This window comes from Bemisia tabaci, chromosome 2 (assembly GCF_918797505.1).
Source record: "Bemisia tabaci chromosome 2, PGI_BMITA_v3".
In the NCBI taxonomy this organism is placed as follows: domain Eukaryota; kingdom Metazoa; phylum Arthropoda; class Insecta; order Hemiptera; family Aleyrodidae; genus Bemisia; species Bemisia tabaci.
The window spans coordinates 32,253,758-32,269,937 of NC_092794.1; the positions used below are offsets into that span (position 1 = coordinate 32,253,758).

The 16,180-nt window shown below is 39.5% G+C and overlaps 1 protein-coding gene across 4 annotated transcripts in view; it reads right to left on the reverse strand.

Annotated features, from left to right (window-relative positions):
- Window positions 1–1,111: 1,111 nt before the first annotated feature.
- Window positions 1,112–16,180, reverse strand: part of Uck (Uridine-cytidine kinase) — a 184,675-nt gene continuing 169,606 nt past the window's right edge. Inside the window, exons 8-9 of one of the 4 annotated variants that reach the window (XR_011899294.1) lie at window positions 9,361–9,406; window positions 1,112–7,356 (exon numbers count right to left, since the gene is read on the reverse strand). The gene's annotated coding sequence lies outside the window, so the exon portion shown is untranslated. The other 3 variants (XR_011899293.1, XM_072297161.1, XM_072297162.1) reach the window with 3 other exon arrangements.

The following is a 16,180-nucleotide window of genomic DNA, read 5'->3' on the forward strand; positions in this document are numbered from 1 at the left end:
GATTTTATCGAACGCGATTTTATAGAGGTAAAATTGCAAATTTTCATCAACGGCGCCCACTCACGCATGAATGACGCTTATGAAAGATGTTTGTATACCGCCGCCGCCGCCCCCCCCCCCCCCATTAAGATGAAAATGTGCTTTCTTCTAAAATCGCCTCTGCATGGTCATAAAGGAAAGGGTATGAGGTGGGGTTGGGAGTGAGGAGAGGAGGAGGGTGATGCGGAGTTTGTTTTGAGGGGTTAAATTGCAATTAGCGGAGGTGTAAGAACGATTCGATACGGGGTTGGAATGGTGGGAGGTACGCCCACATTGAGAAAAAATTCTCGGCGTTTTTACCAAGATCCGTTGGTAACTTTACCATCACACTTTTTTTACCAATTATTGGTAATGTTACTAAGACAGACTGGTAAGCTTACCTGAAAACCAGTATTTTTACCGGTTTTTTTCAGGTAAGAATACCACTTTTATTGGTAATCGACTTCCGGTAACTTTACCATTTTATCTCGGTAATTCTACCACATTCGATAAAAAATATTGGCGTTTTTAACTAGGTTCATCGGTAACTTTGCCATCTCTTTATTATTGATAATTTTATAGAGATAGAATGATGAGATTACCAATACTTAGAACCTTATTTTACCTGCCGTATTTCAAAGTATGAAATAAAATACAATCCTCGCGGAGGCTCCGGGGATTTTACTCTTGTCTTCGTCAAAGGACCTGACGGCTGAACCTGACGGCAATCGGCTGACAGCGCAAACCCCATTTTTTTGGCGATTTCATCGGCGGTAAAATCGCTAGGACTATCAACACATGAGCGATTATGCTCGATCTTATTCATCAGATGTTGATGAACCTAGCGATTTTATCGCCGATAAAATCGTAAAAAAATCGCAATTTAATTTCGAAATATCGCGATTTTTCCGTTGAAAAATGCTACTTGGGTACAGGGAAAAAATCATTTTGGACCCAGTTAATCTATTTTGGCCTAAACGAATGCCAAATTTGGTTGCCATTTTGGACACGCTGCCCTTGATACTTCGTTAAAACATGTTCTTCTTAATATTAAAGGGAGCAAGATAAAAATTAAAAGAACAAATAAATCCACTTGTTTTTAGAGATCTTTCATTTCAAGTAAGAAAACAGACAAAAGAAGACATAAAAGTACAAGTCTTTGCGTCAGAAACTGATGTAAGTATAGGTAATAGCTGTACCCCAGTTAGCAAGATTGAGCTCCGTCATTTGGATCCATTAGCCCGTACAGGAGCTCGCTCCAATACTCGCGTTATCCACAAAATGTAGCAGTAGATTGAAGATAGCATTGCTAAGCGCGCTCTTTACAGACTCCGTCCACAGTCTCTAGCGGCAGATTGGAGACTGAGTTGATAAGCGCGCTTCTCAAGGTGTTCATCCACCGTCTCTAGCGGTTGAACGAAAATGAGTCGGGAACGAGTCCAGGCGAGCGCATCCAGCCGCGTGTGTAGTGCGTTTGGAGTTGCGGAGAAATGCAGGAGTCTGGATGCGCACGCCGCGCGTCCTTCAACAGGCAAGTTGTTGTTAGTTGTGATTCAGGATTCAGTTGTGATTTGAGTCGTGAGTGCTTATGGAATTGATTGTAAAGTCCACTTGTTAAAGTAAGTATTTTCCCCATGTTTTTATTGCGTTTTCATTTTCTTTACCGGTGTTTAATTCTGCCGCTCGTGCAAGAAACAAAGCCGAAGTATTTATCTCTTAGTTAGTTATTTCGCTGAGGGACGAAAGTTAGTTTTCCTTTTCAGAGCTAACCTCCCTACCACTTTGTACCATGCTCTGTTTGTTTGAATTCAACATATTTCCTTGCGAAAGTGCAGGACAGCTGATCCTCAGTTGTCCTCCAGACGTTGAACTACTAATGCGGCAAGAACACAATTCAGCTTAATAAGCCAAAATTCTCGTGATTGTAGTCTATTCGAATCTTACTTGGCTAATGCAAGGTACCACTGGCTTATATCTTGTAGACTCGTGTAAGCACTCGAGCAGTGAGCTTGCTTATGAGTTGTCGACGTATATACTTAATCAATGAGTTTCAGACTGCATCTCACTTCTTCTCCGCTAGGTACTTTCATCTGTGCTCAGGGTTGGAATTGGACCGCGTTAAACAGAAAGGAACCAAGCCACATCGGCCATTGCCAAATTTAATCGAGCAATTTAATGTTTTACATGAAAACGGATGTACGGATTTTCGTGCAAATTTCAGTGGATTTTCTCTACAGTACAAAGCAAATTCATGGACCAAGAGAATAAATAAGGACCCCCAACTCCGGTTAGCGCTGACATCAGCGCTCCCTGGCAGAGGGTGTAGTGAACTAAACCGATGATTGGGTTTTCCTGTTTATATTTCCATGCACCACCTATTTAGGCTTATCACCAGTGTTCCCAGGCGTACGGATATTTCCGCGCCGCGCGGACATTCCCTATACCCGCGCGGACAGCGTACGGACAAAAACCTTATGGGAAAATTTTTCCCTATCTTATTTTGTCCGTACGCTCGCCCGGCCCTGTCCGTGCGTCTGTTTATCCGCTTTTCTTTGCAATATTTATTACTTTTGCGTAAGTTATTGATACAATGATGTTTAGTATGAAAGCCGGGTATCGTTTGGGAACAAATTAGATACTTTTTGCATTAATTATATTGTATTCTTATCAAAATTCAGTCATTTCATTTATGTCCGTGCGCCCGCCCGGCCCAGTCCGTCCATCTGTTAATCCGCTTTTCTTTGCAATATTTATTACTTTTGCGTAAGTTATTGATACAATGATGTTTAGTATGAAAGCCGGGTATCGTTTGGGAACAAATTAGATACTTTTTGCATTAATTATATTGTATTCTTATCAAAATTCAGTCATTTCATTTATGTCCGTGCGCCCGCCCGGCCCAGTCCGTGCATCTGTTAATCCGCTTTTCTTTGCAATATTTATTACTTTTGCGTAAGTTATTGATACAATTATGTTTAGTATGAAAGCCGGGTATCGTTCGGGAACAAATTAGATACTTTTTGCATTAATTATATTGTATTCTTATCAAAATTCAGTCATTTTATTTATGTCCGTGCGCCCTCAACAAAACAACAAAACAGCCGGAGCCGGAACCGGAACCGGAAACGGAATTCAGGGAACACGGACGGAGCACGGAGCGGCACGGATATACACGAGCCCATCCGGAGAGCGTACGGACATTTTAAGATAGGAGCACCTGGGAACACTGCTTATCACTCAGTAGTGCTAAGTGCTCATAGAAGTTTCTAGATCCTCGTATCCTCGTGGTCGCCCTGCAGTTTTGAAGAGTTTAGTGTGAAAAGTTTCCCATTTTCATTTCAATCTTCGTCAGTCTTCGTGTACATAAACTGGTATTAATGTGAAGTGTTATTTCTAACCGTTTTACTCAGCAGCAACTGCTGTTGAGAAAGCCAAAGGAAGTGTGTATGTAGTGTGCAGCAGGAATCAGGATTGTACTTTTAGCCGAAGGCGCCTCTCTGTTAAGTGAAATCTTTTTAGTGAGAAATAGTGTTGTACTGATAAAAATCAACTGAGTGTCACAAAATCAAAGATACTTGACTTCAAGCATTACCTTTAATTTGATTATTAGCAAGTCTCTTTGATTCTGCGTCAGAAGTTGACTGAATCATCTTTGCTCGTGTTTTGATAAGATACTTCTAATCAAAGTCTTTCGCATTGACCTCTGCAGAAGGTATGTATCTATACAATTTCATTAGTTTGCGAAAGTAAAATGTATTAAAGTATCTACACAAATAAATAAATCATAGATAAACAAAGAACATTGCATGGAATAACATACTATAGAGGTACGATCGTGGACCGCTGTGGCGTTAGTTCACCGCACCCTCTGCCAGGTTCGCTGCGAGCGCGCGTTAACGGTTTTTAACACAGGTTAGCATAGGGAGTTGGGAGTCCTTATTTATTCTCTTGGTCCATGGCAAATTCCTTAAAATTTTCAAAGGAATCTTCAAACATTCTCTCGTAAAAAATTAAATTGCCAAATTACTTAAATTTGGCAATAGCTGATGTGGCTTGGTTCCTTTCTGTGAAACGCGGTCCAATTGTCCTTGTCCATTGTAGAGTCCCTTTATACTGAGAGTCAAGACAACACCCCTCATGGAGTCACAAACGGGAATAAAGATTACACAAATTGAACGTTTTTCGTAATCTTTGATCGGCTCATTCTTAAATTCCTTTCTCGGTTCCTTCTCTCATTCCGTTTGTTCCTTGTCGAACCCGAAATTCCTCGGTCCATTCCAGATTATAATCTTTGCAATTGGTGAAAATGTAATCTTTATTCCCGTTTGTGACACTGTGAAGGCCTAAAATCCGGTTAACCAATCAGAAATGGATTCGCATTGTCTTGACTCTCAGTATAAAGGGACTCTAGTCCATTGTAACCTATCTCGGATGAGATAAGCTGAACTCAATGAGTATTGATTTTGGTTTCATCCGCTGGGTGGTCCTTGTGAGGTGTGGACAAAGACATGAAGACGGAGGGCTAAAAGCAAAAAATGAAGCTTCTTTTCGACCACCTCTACTATTGGCTAGAGGATTGGCGGGGAAATCGGGACAAGTTTGAAATTTAAATGTAGGGCGGGAACTAAATAAAATTGCGGAAACAAAGTATTCTAGGTTGATTTTTGCCCAAATTCACTTACCCACTCATATTTTTTTAACTTTAGGTTAGTTTTGGTCCGTCGTCGACCGATTAATTTCATTTGGGAGTAACGGTCATCTAGCACTGTAACGGCCTGTTTGAACCTGCAGAACCACCATGAGCAGAAGAAAAACTAACTTTATCTGAGATTACTGCCTGTTACTGAGCAAAAGTAGGTGTATTATATTAGGACGCAGACCGAACTTTCTTAATATAATCGTTTTAGGCATTTAAAACACGTTTAGAAGAAGAAATAAGGAAAAATCAAGAGGACAAGTTCAAATCAAATTTCCGTTTGCCGCCATGGATTCCCGCGCTCATTTACACACTCAAAGCACCCAGCGCCAAACCAGGCTTCACTTTTTTCCCGTGCTTTTAGATACGAGCACTCCGTCTACCGTCTTTATGTCTTTGGGTGTGGAGTATTTGTTCACAATAACATACAAGGTACACTCTACTACAGGTATGGACAAACGGGGTGCCGAAGTGGCAGCGCTGAGAAAATCGGCGATCGAGTGACGTATGAAGTCGTACCGTCCATTTGCCGCACATGCCATTCGCAGTCGTACTCTCGATGCTGTCAAATCTACGCGTTTTGACGACTTTCTAAAATTCCATTTGTCCATACCTGTAGTAGAGTGTACCTTGAATAACATACCTCAAGGGGTTGCGGAGTCTCTCAGAAGTCAACGGAAATGAAATGGTGATTTTCACAGAACTTTTATGCGTTAGTTCTGAAGTATTCAATATTTAAATGATAACAATCGCTGATTCGTTTAACAGAGTAAATGTATAAGAACTAAACATAAGTTGGGTTTATTATGTGTGAAGCTAATGTGTAATGTCATTTTCTTCATCTATTTTTCAGTGGCCTCACTCCAGACGAGCATCTGCACTCAGATTTATTTCCAAGTATTCTGGAATTTCCAAGCGGCTAATATTCTATGATCTGATTGCCCATCCTGTATCTGAGCAATCATTGGTAGAGAGTTAGCAGCAAAGTCAAATCACCTCAAAATTCATCATTTAGTGCTTCAAACAACATTGATATCAAGGAAGATTTAGTGTAGGCAACTTAAATAATCATAAACAGTGACTTTCAAAGTTTGATTTGTCCAGATATTAATTTTTTCAAACGAAGAAGAAAAGTGTACTTAAGTTCAGTGTTGGAAATGCCTAAATATCTGAATCAGTAGGTAAAACCAAACTGTTCTGAATTTAAGTTTTAAAGAAGAACTTTATATTTGGCGAGTCTTTTTTCATATAATTTCTTAACGCATACTCTTTCAACACAGAAGGACTTTGATAAACTGTAGAAAGCAGTTTCTTTTGATGCTCATCATGAAACATCATCTCAGCATAGTTTGATGCCCTCTCAAGTCTGAGTTACATATTTGTGCTGTATATCACCTGAAAATTTTGATTTCATGTAGTTCAAAGCCTTGAATATTTTCTGTCATACTTTTTAGTGATCTAGCTGTATTTGTCGGCATCATTTAAGTGGACCTGAATGTCATGATTTATCATTATAACTTATTAAGCTTAAATTAAAGACATTGTGTGCCTCCATCCCCCCAAAACTGAGGGTCTCGCAGTCAAAATCTCACGATATTTTACACCGGTGACTAATGAAGAGTTACTGGAGTAAGCGTTATTCGGACTAGATGTGGCGCATCAATCAATACCTTGGTATACATTTTCTACATCAAACTTCATTCATCTTTGCAGGGTTCCCTATGGCAAACATGCTCCCTTTGTGCTACCAGCTACATGTGTCTTTCAGTGTCATTGATTATCCTAGGATGACCAATGACATGTGTCATCCATAATCGTAGGATGACCAATGACATGCGCCGTTTAATGTCATTCATCATCCTAGAATTCCTAACGACATGTTTTAGGATTTTCAATGACATGCATCCTTCGATGTCAGGATTTTCAACAATATATGGAGTTGAATGTCTTTCAATGTCTTTGTGAGGAATGAAGGATATATCCTTGGAACGACTTCTGATGATACAGTGGCAAAAGTTATATTTTCCTTGAGAAAGTGGTGAAGATTCATTGTCAGCTTCGATGAGATTTGATAGAAAATATTTGCAGCATCCTATTCTGGACGTATGTTGAGGCTCCATCAAATACGGCTAAAGTCATTAATACTGTTCTTTTGTCCGCTTTCCAATTTTATCGATAATAATTCTTACATCTACTTAATAGTGCCGATTCCGAGAGGAGACTCTTATCAACAGGGTTGTAGAAGAATAATAAGTTATCAAAACCAATGTTTTAAGATATGGCTAGTCTCCAGAATTTCTTATTTTCATACAAATTATGCTTATTACTTGTGCAATGTGTTCCATAAATCAACTTTTTTAATTAATGAAAAAACTGAACTATAGGTAATAAAATTTTCTCTTAAATCTCTAGTTTGCCCTAGAGAAAAGATCATCTTGTACATCATCAATGTACATCTTAAATTTAGAAACGAGTCTATTTGGAATGATATAATGGTAATAAAATATCTTTGTTGGTATACATCTGAGTTTTTTTCTTTTCTTCTTTTTTTCTTGACTTTAAATGTTCTCCTTTGTTACATTGTTGAGAATAAATCTAGTTAGCCATAGGGGAAAGAATTATGAGAATTTCTGTTAACGTTCCTGCAATCACATATAATTAGTATTTCAATATAAAAAGTTTTATTAGCGACATCGAATTCATCCAAGAGGCAATTTGTCTCCTAGAAAAATAGATTTTCGAGGTAATATGGAAAATAACTTTGGTTAATAACTTTGACTTGGTGTTTTGTGTACCTATCGAAAACACTTTGATATAAGTACATTATAAGTATAGGTCTTTACTATAAGTTTTCTTTTAAAAAAATTAAGTTTTCTTTTGGGGTTACTTTTAAAAAAATCGGATCCACAGGAAGTACATCTACATCTCTAGAGTGCCTGATTTCTGAAATTTTGAAGCTAAAAAACTGAGGAATAAAGTGAAAAATATACAAGAAAAAATTTCATGGATTGTGTTATTTTTTCAGAGGTATTTTTGACATTTTATTTTTGAGCTTTTTAGCCTCAAAATTTAATTATAATCTCTTGAGATATAGATCTATTTCCTGAAGATCCGATGTTTTGTAAAAGAAATAAAAACCCCGAATAAATTTCATTATCAGTCAGAACTGCCGCTAGGAACGCGCTGCGTGACGCCGCGCGTGGGCCGCTTGCGTCATTGCTACAAAGCCGCTCCGGATGCCGCGAGTAGCGGCGCCTGAACTCCGAGTCCGACGAGGGGTATCCACATTCAAACGGGTGAATATCTCTAGCTACACTGCCGCTCCTCTATGTGGATAAGCGATTCCGCTTTGGCACCGTCCACCGCTAGAGTCCCTTTATACCCAGAGTTAAGACAAGTCGATTATCAGCTGACTGGCAGCCGGCCTTGGCTGGCCATGGAGGCCGAAACGAGTGCACTTGAGTGCACCCAAACGAACGATATTGAGGGATAAGGATCAGTATCAGGAATCCTGCGATGTCTGTCACACAAAAACAACAACATCAACAAATTGATCAATTAAAAAGAAAATGAGATTGGTTTGTGAATAATTTCTTAATCTATTTTCATTTTGGACCGATGGCAATGACAATTTACTCTTGATAAACCACAATTAGGTAATATTTTCATTATTCTTGTTGACATTCGAGGTACCGCCATCTTGGTGCACTCGTTTCGGCCTCCATGAGCGAGAACCAATCAGAATTGGATTTTTTTTTAGGCCACTTTCAGCCCAACCCTGGCCCAACCAAAAGTGAGTTGTCGTAACTCTGAGTATAAAGGGACTCTAGCAGCAAGTGCGGTTGGTGATAACCGTCAAAAGTTGGCAATGACCCCCCTCCCATCCACAAAAACCAAAACAAAGCACCGCCATTTTTGGGTCCTAAGCCTCTCCATGGGGCCCAGTGGCCATACTCTCTCAATATAGGTACTCTAGTGTTTGCATTTCGGGCATCTTGGAATTTTTTGATGACTTGATCAGATGCGACTAGCACCAGTCAACTTTAGGCGAAATCAGAAAAATGATGACTAGAGTCCCTTTATACCCAGAGTTAAGACAACTCGATTATCAGCTGACTGGCAGCCGGCCTTGGCTGGCCATGGAAGCCGAAACGAGTGCACCCAAACGAACGATATTGAGGGATAAGGATCAGGAATCCTGCGATGTCTGTCACACAAAAACAACAACATCAACAAAGTAATTCATTAAAAAGAAAATGAGGTTGGTTTGTGAATAATTTCTTAATCTATTTTCATTTTGGACCTATGGAAATAACAATTTACTCTTGATAAACCACAATTAGGTAATATTTTCATTATTCTTGTTCACATTCGAGGTACCGCCATCTTGGTGCACTCGTTTCGGCCTCCATGAGCGAGAACCAATCAGAATTGGATTTTTTTTTAGGCCACTTTCAGCCCAACCAAAAGTGAGTTGTCTTAACTCTGGGTATAAAGGGACTCTATCCACCGCTAGAATCGGCGATGGAGCTCGATCTTGCTAATTGACGTCAATTTCTTCAACAATGGTAGAATATGAGGAAATCTCGACTGATAAGTAAATGTAAGGTTAAAGTTAAAGATAACTATACCAACTTCGAGGGTACCTCAGAGGAAGTAGAAGGAGACCAAAACACCAGGAAAAAGTACGATCTATATAGGAAAGAAATAACAAATGTAGTAATCAAGCCAGTAAGATACAGCAAGAAGTCAACTGACATTATCTTAAAAACGAAACTTTGGCATGAATGATTAGAAAATGTTGTAATCACTCTTCGTCATTATCACTGGTTAATATTATTTTGTCGTCCAACAGTTCTTTATCGACGGTATTATCGCAAAAGTCTGGATTTCGATTGCAATCACACATTTCGGTGCATTCTACTTCATTGTCTCGACAGCTGCGGTTTGATTGCACCTCCTTTGCTTACAGAAACACTTTATAATCCCTAGAAGAAAAGAGAGTGCGCTAAGTTTCGTTCTAACAGGCTTGGAAAAATCGTCACATTCTTTGAAGCCATGATTTGCTGACGGTCGAATAACTTATTTCTGATGAATATCTTGTTGCTGAGCCATGATCTGAGATTTGCTTTTTGAATAGCTGGAATCATAGCCTCTTTGGTCGCTGGTAAATGTTCATCATAAGTGTGTTTCTTCGTAAAGATGTACTATTTCTAAGTAACCTCGCTGATCTTGTCAATTGCGGTTTTTGGAACGTAAATCCGGCAATTGAACTTTTGAATTAAGTCAGTATAAGATACTAACAACCACAAATGTGAGTAAGTCGTTCATTTATGATACAATCAGTATCCCGCGAAGTAACCAAAAATGAGTTAACTGATGGACTGGTCCCTTACAGGCTTCTATGCGCTGCCGGCGCTATCTGGCTGTGACACTGGAAAAAAAATAAAATAAATGTGGGGGAAAGCCTTTCAAGGCGCCAGTGCTAATATCCTTGAAGCTCTGGCCAGCTAGTTTAGGACCAACAGAGAGCCTATCTGATAGAACCACAGCCTTAATTGAAAAGTTCTTATGCCGGACTTACGCTCCGAAAACCACAATCGCCGAAAATGGAGAGGTTAGAGGTGGACTTTACCAAGAAACACTAGGATGATCTATACTAAAAATGATCATGTTGAAATCTAAGTTTGGTTTCTAAGTTTTCTTTAAAACTCATAGGGGATACCATCAGGGCATTATTGTTAGATGAATGAATAGGGCAAGTTTCAATGGTATCCGACACGAGCGTGAAATGGCCCGTTTTGCACGCATCGACGCACCTCTTTAAGACATTAATATTTATTATATATTTGAGGACTTAGGTATCTGTGACAATAGCGGATGTCGAGTTTTCATATAGTGAGAAAATCGCGTTTGAAGTTTTTGAAGCTTTGCACTTTTTCGCCCGTAGAACCGAGGGGATTCTTATAAAGATTTTCATGAGGAGCAACTCTTTCGGTAAAAAACACACGTTTTACGATGTATGTAAGTGAAAAATTGAAGGAGAAACAGCGATTTGAAAAAAATGTGACACTCGCTATTTTTACTGCAAACACTTTTTTATGCATGAAACAAAGTTTTCAGGAAGGGTAAGGCTGGTGAAACGATTGAAATAAACCGAAAGTAAGTCAATGCTGAGTCATTTAACAAAATTGAACAAGACACTGGACCGTTTGTAACTTTTACAACAAAAACAAGGAAAAAATTCTAAAATCAGATAAAAATTCAACAATTCTGGCGAGACGGTCCCGATACATATAATTTGAGTGTCAGCTACAGCCCATGGCCGGTGGGCGGGCAGTTATCGCAAGTGGGTTCGAATTTCCACAGTGTCCTGCCGCGCCGGCCGGGGAAAACAGTGGATTTTCACATCCGCTGTTTTTACAAATAACATGTTTTTCAGTTCTATATCTCGCCGAAAAATTGTGCGGGAAGTCTGAAACTTTGCACAGGCACTCTTGGAGGCTCTAGATTTCGAAAAAAGCGTTTGTCCTAAAAATGGCGGATGTCAGCGACCGCCATTGTCACATATATGTCTTCATTTATTCATTATTAATTTCATTTCCCTTCATTTCACTTGTTTATTTTTCTTCATTTTAAAAACTATCATTTTAGTTTATTTGATTCATGTGCTGTTCACTACTTTCTTTCCAAAATTAATCTACTTTTTTACTATTTATGTTTTTTTTAAAACTGTTATGATAGTGATCTAGTATATCATATCTCATATAGAGAGCGCTGTGCTCTCCTGAACACTACTGTGACCGAGGACGGCCGGAAGCCGATCCAACCCACTATAGATTCATCATGGCTGCCTAGCTATCGTCTTGTCTTTTCGTCTTATCTCCTTTCCTTTCTTGATTAGGATTGCTCCTATTCAAACATTAGTGCCGAAACCCGTTCTCCGTTCGCAGTTTCGCGAAATCGGTAGTTTTGAGCTCTACGCGTAACCGTTTTTCGTCAAACACGGCGGGTGAAAATGCGTGCGACATCGAACTTTGAAAGTGCGTGCTAGCGTACCAAGCAGCATATTTTTGAAACGCGTCTGAAAGTGCGAGATGAATTCATTCATCTTCTTTTGAACTATAGCAGCAAATGCTTTCGATGTGCTAACTCGAGCTCTCTCTTTTAAATTTCACACCAGAGTGCTACCTATGTGTGTTGAAATCAATATTCTGTAATCAGTTGCAAGTGGCCTATTTTCCTTTATCATGCAAGACACGACGAATGCTGCTGCTCAGCAATCTGCCACGAACTCTCGATCTGTCTTCTCTTCAATCAAACCTTTTCAGCCGAAAGGCAACATTAGTGTAGCATGGAGAGAATGGGGGACAAAATTTGAAATTTTTCTATGCGCGACCAACCTCGAGAACGAACCCGACACTAGAAAAAATGCTCTTTTGCTGCACCATATCGGCGTGGAAGCCAACTTAGTGTATTATTCCTTCAACGCCTCTCATAAAGAGATTAAACATGATGCTTTAATTAAGAAATTTAATGATTTCTATTCTCCGAAAAGAAACGTAGATATTGCAATTTATAAGCTGATCACCCGAAAGCAAGCTCCGGACGAATCCATCGAGACGTATGTCACGAAGTGACGAAGTTAAAGAACTTAGCCACAAATTGTGAACTAAAAGAGCAAAACGACAAAATCGTGAAATCTGTCTTAGTTGCCGGTCTTCTTCCTCAGCACGATGACATTAGGGTGCAACTCCTAATGAAAGAGAGGAAGCTGGATAGCGGTGCTGTTTGCTCAGAAAATGCACGCGTCACAATTACAGTCCAAGTCAATGGAGGAACCGGCCGAAAATCAACCGGTGAACAAGGTGGAACGTGGAAGATCCAGCAATGGAGATGTTGCATGTGTGAGGAATTTGCGATTTGACTGTTGATTTCTATGTAAAAGTTCGCGAGAAACACGATGGTGCCACTGGTTTTCTCTGAAATCAACTCCCAAGCTCAAAAAAAGCTCTCAAGTTGAGGCCAAAATGGAGGGGATATCCCACCCTACCCTGAGAGTCCACGTCTACATCAAGACAAACTCTCCATGCAAAGATAGGGAGCAAATACATTAGCAGGGTTGCCGTGTTTTCAGTTTTGGAGTCCCCAAATAAATTGGCAGCCCTGTCAATGTATTTGCTCCCTATCTTTGCATGGAGAGTTTGTCTTGATGTAGACAGGGACTCTCAGGGTAGGGTGGGATATCCCCTCCATTTTGGCCTCAACTTGAGAGCTTCTTTGAGCTTGGGAGTTGATTTCAGAGAAAACCAGTGGCACCATAGTGTTTCTCGCGAACTTTTACATAGAAATCAACAGTCAAATCGCAAATTCCTCACACATGCAACATCTCCATTTCAGGGGACGTGGAAGGCGTGAGAGAAGCAGTGCTATCTGTGACCAAGCGACATCGTCTAACTTCAGCCGCAACCACAATCCTCAACACGGGCATCAATCCAGCTTTGGAAAGCAGAAGTCCTGCAAATCGTGCGGAAATTCCATCCACTACACTGGTAAATGTCCTGTCATAGGAAGAAACGGCTCCGTCTGCGGAAAACCCAATCACCTGAAGAGGGTATGCAACAAGCGAAGCGTCAGGCTTGTGGAGAATCAATTCTCCAGCGATGAAGAAGACTACCAATCGACGGACGATGATGGACCTAGCCTCTTCATTGGTGCTGTTAATGGGGTTCAAGATGAACAATGGTATATCACCTTGAATGTTAATGACTATTACTGCAATTTTCTTGTTAATACGGGAGCCCAAGCTGATATTATCCCTCAAAATTTGTGTAAGAGGTTGCTAGGCCGAAGAAAAATTCTGGAGACGAATGTTAAGCTAAGCACCATAACAGGTGACAGAATAAATGTAACAGGCGAATGCAATTTAAAATGTGTAAATAAAAATGCTAATGAATCACATATAATAAAATTCATAATTGCTGAAGTAAACTCTTCTCCTATTCTAGGATTTAAATCATGCAAAGAATTAGGAATATTGAAACAGGTTAACACAATTACCGCTGAGTATAAATCTTTGATCCAAAAATATGAAGTTTTTCAAGGTGTAGGCTGTGTTAAAGACACCAAATGCAAAATCACAATCAAAGAAAATGCAAAACCTGTGGCGGAACTTGCCCGTCGAATTCTATACAAGCTGCGTGGAAGAGTCCGTGGTGAGCTAAATACAGGGTGATCCAAAAGTCCCTTCGACCCCTGTTCCATATATATATCCATGGTTACCATGTCTTTTCTATATTGTCCATATATATATGCTCCCTTATTAAGTCCTCGAAAGAATCTGTTGAATCCCTTGCAGGGTTCAAGGGGCGCGGTATGTTCCATATATATATCCATGGTTACCATGTTTTTTCTATATTGTCTTACAACTTGATCTATGTTTTGTATGATCTGTCTTCCCTTTGGTAAAAACCCAGTTATTCTTGTTATTTATTACAATTACTCCTTATTATAAGGTAAGAAAGTTGTGTGCCTTCTTGTTTCATTAAATGCTTCTTTTAGCTTAAATTGGGTTTCCAAATTCTTCTTTCCTAAGGTTCGTTTCCATCACTTTTCCTTTATTCTTGTCTTGCCTAACCTCTATTTTTTGTGAGAAAATGCGTAACAACCCCCTCTAACTTCTTACCTAATTGAGGTGAAGATTTGAAACTTGGGGGATATTCCTAGGTCAAAGGGAGCTACTTTTTGGCCCCCATAAATTTTCAGGGGGCCCCCTTAGGGGGGCAACGGCCCCCAACTTTTAATTTTCAAATGAGAAGACCCCCTTTGTGATAGCTCGTTCAAAAGAGCATAAAAAAAGAAAACTTTTCGCGCAAACCCGAAGTCAATATCTCAAACCGTTTCAAAATGGCGGCCGGTTAAAGTTCAAAATGGCCAAAATTTCATACCGGTTATTTGTCGATGGATTTGCGCGAAAATCGGTGGTAGGGGTATTTTGACACGAGAAAAACGAATTTGACGTTAGATTTAAAAAAAAAAAACCACAATTTCCAAAATGGCCGCCGGTTAAAGTTTAAAATGGCCGAAAATTGTCACCTCGGTTTTTTCCTGATGGATTTGCCTAAAACTTGGAATTTGAGAGTATTTTGGCATAAGATAAACTTTGAACTTAGATTTCTAAAAAAATCAATTTTTGGTCATTTTGAACTTCAACCGGCGGCCATTTTGGAAATTTTGGTTTTTTTTTTTAAATCTAACGTCAAATTCGTTTTTCTCGTGTCAAAATACCCCTACCACCGATTTTCGCGCAAATCCATCGACAAATAACCGGTATGAAATTTTGGCCATTTTGAACTTTAACCGGCCGCCATTTTGAAACGGTTTGAGATATTGACTTCGGGTTTGCGCGAAAAGTTTTCTTTTTTTATGCTCTTTTGAACGAGCTATCACAAAGGGGGTCTTCTCATTTGAAAATTAAAAGTTGGGGGCCGTTGCCCCCCTAAGGGGGCCCCCTGAAAATTTATGGGGGCCAAAAAGTAGCTCCCTTTGACCTAGGAATATCCCCCAAGTTTCAAATCTTCACCTCAATTAGGTAAAAAGTTAGAGGGGGTGGAAGGGACTTTTGGATCATCCTGTAGAATGTGAAAGTTTGGAATCTAGTCCAGGCAAATAAGCCATGAAAAGGGCTAGAGCCTGCAAAAATCCCGGGTAGCAATGTTTTCATCGATTCCTATGTAATTTTTGACGCTGAATCCGAATTTCAACTTTGCGCCTTTAAATTCGGACCGGAAAGTTGCCAAATTTGGCAAAAATGGCCTATAATCGGACTTTTTTCCGGATTATGGCCTGTAACTTGCCAAAAATTGATCTGACGATGAAATTAGTTATTTTCAGAAATAAAGCTCGTTAAATTTCCTATAAAAAAGTTCCTATACCTTTTTTTGTTCAAGGCAAAATCAAGCGCGCTGGCGGGCTCCAAACTTTGAAAAATGAGCGAAAATTTGGTTTTTTGCGGGTTATGGCCTGTGACTTGTCCAAAATTGATCTAACGACAATTTGGTTGTTTTAAAAAAAAGTTCGTGAAATTTCCCATAAACAAGTTCCTATACACTTTTTTGCTCAAGGAAATAAATTAAGCGCGCTGGCGGGCACCGAACTTCGAAAAATGAACGAAAAATGCGTTTTTTTGCGGTTTTTGCAAAAATCCCGGGTAGCAATATTTTCATCGATTCCTATGTAATTTTTGACGCTGAATCCGAATTTCAACTTTACACTATTAAATTCGGACCGGAAAGTTGCCAAATTTGGCAAAAATGACCTAAAATCGGCCTTTTTTCCGGATTATGACCTGTAACTTGCCAAAAATTGATCTGACGATAAAATTAGTTATTTTCAGAAATAAAGCTCGATAAATTTCCTATTAAAAAGTTCCTATAAGTTCCTTTTTGCTCAATGCAAAATCAAGCG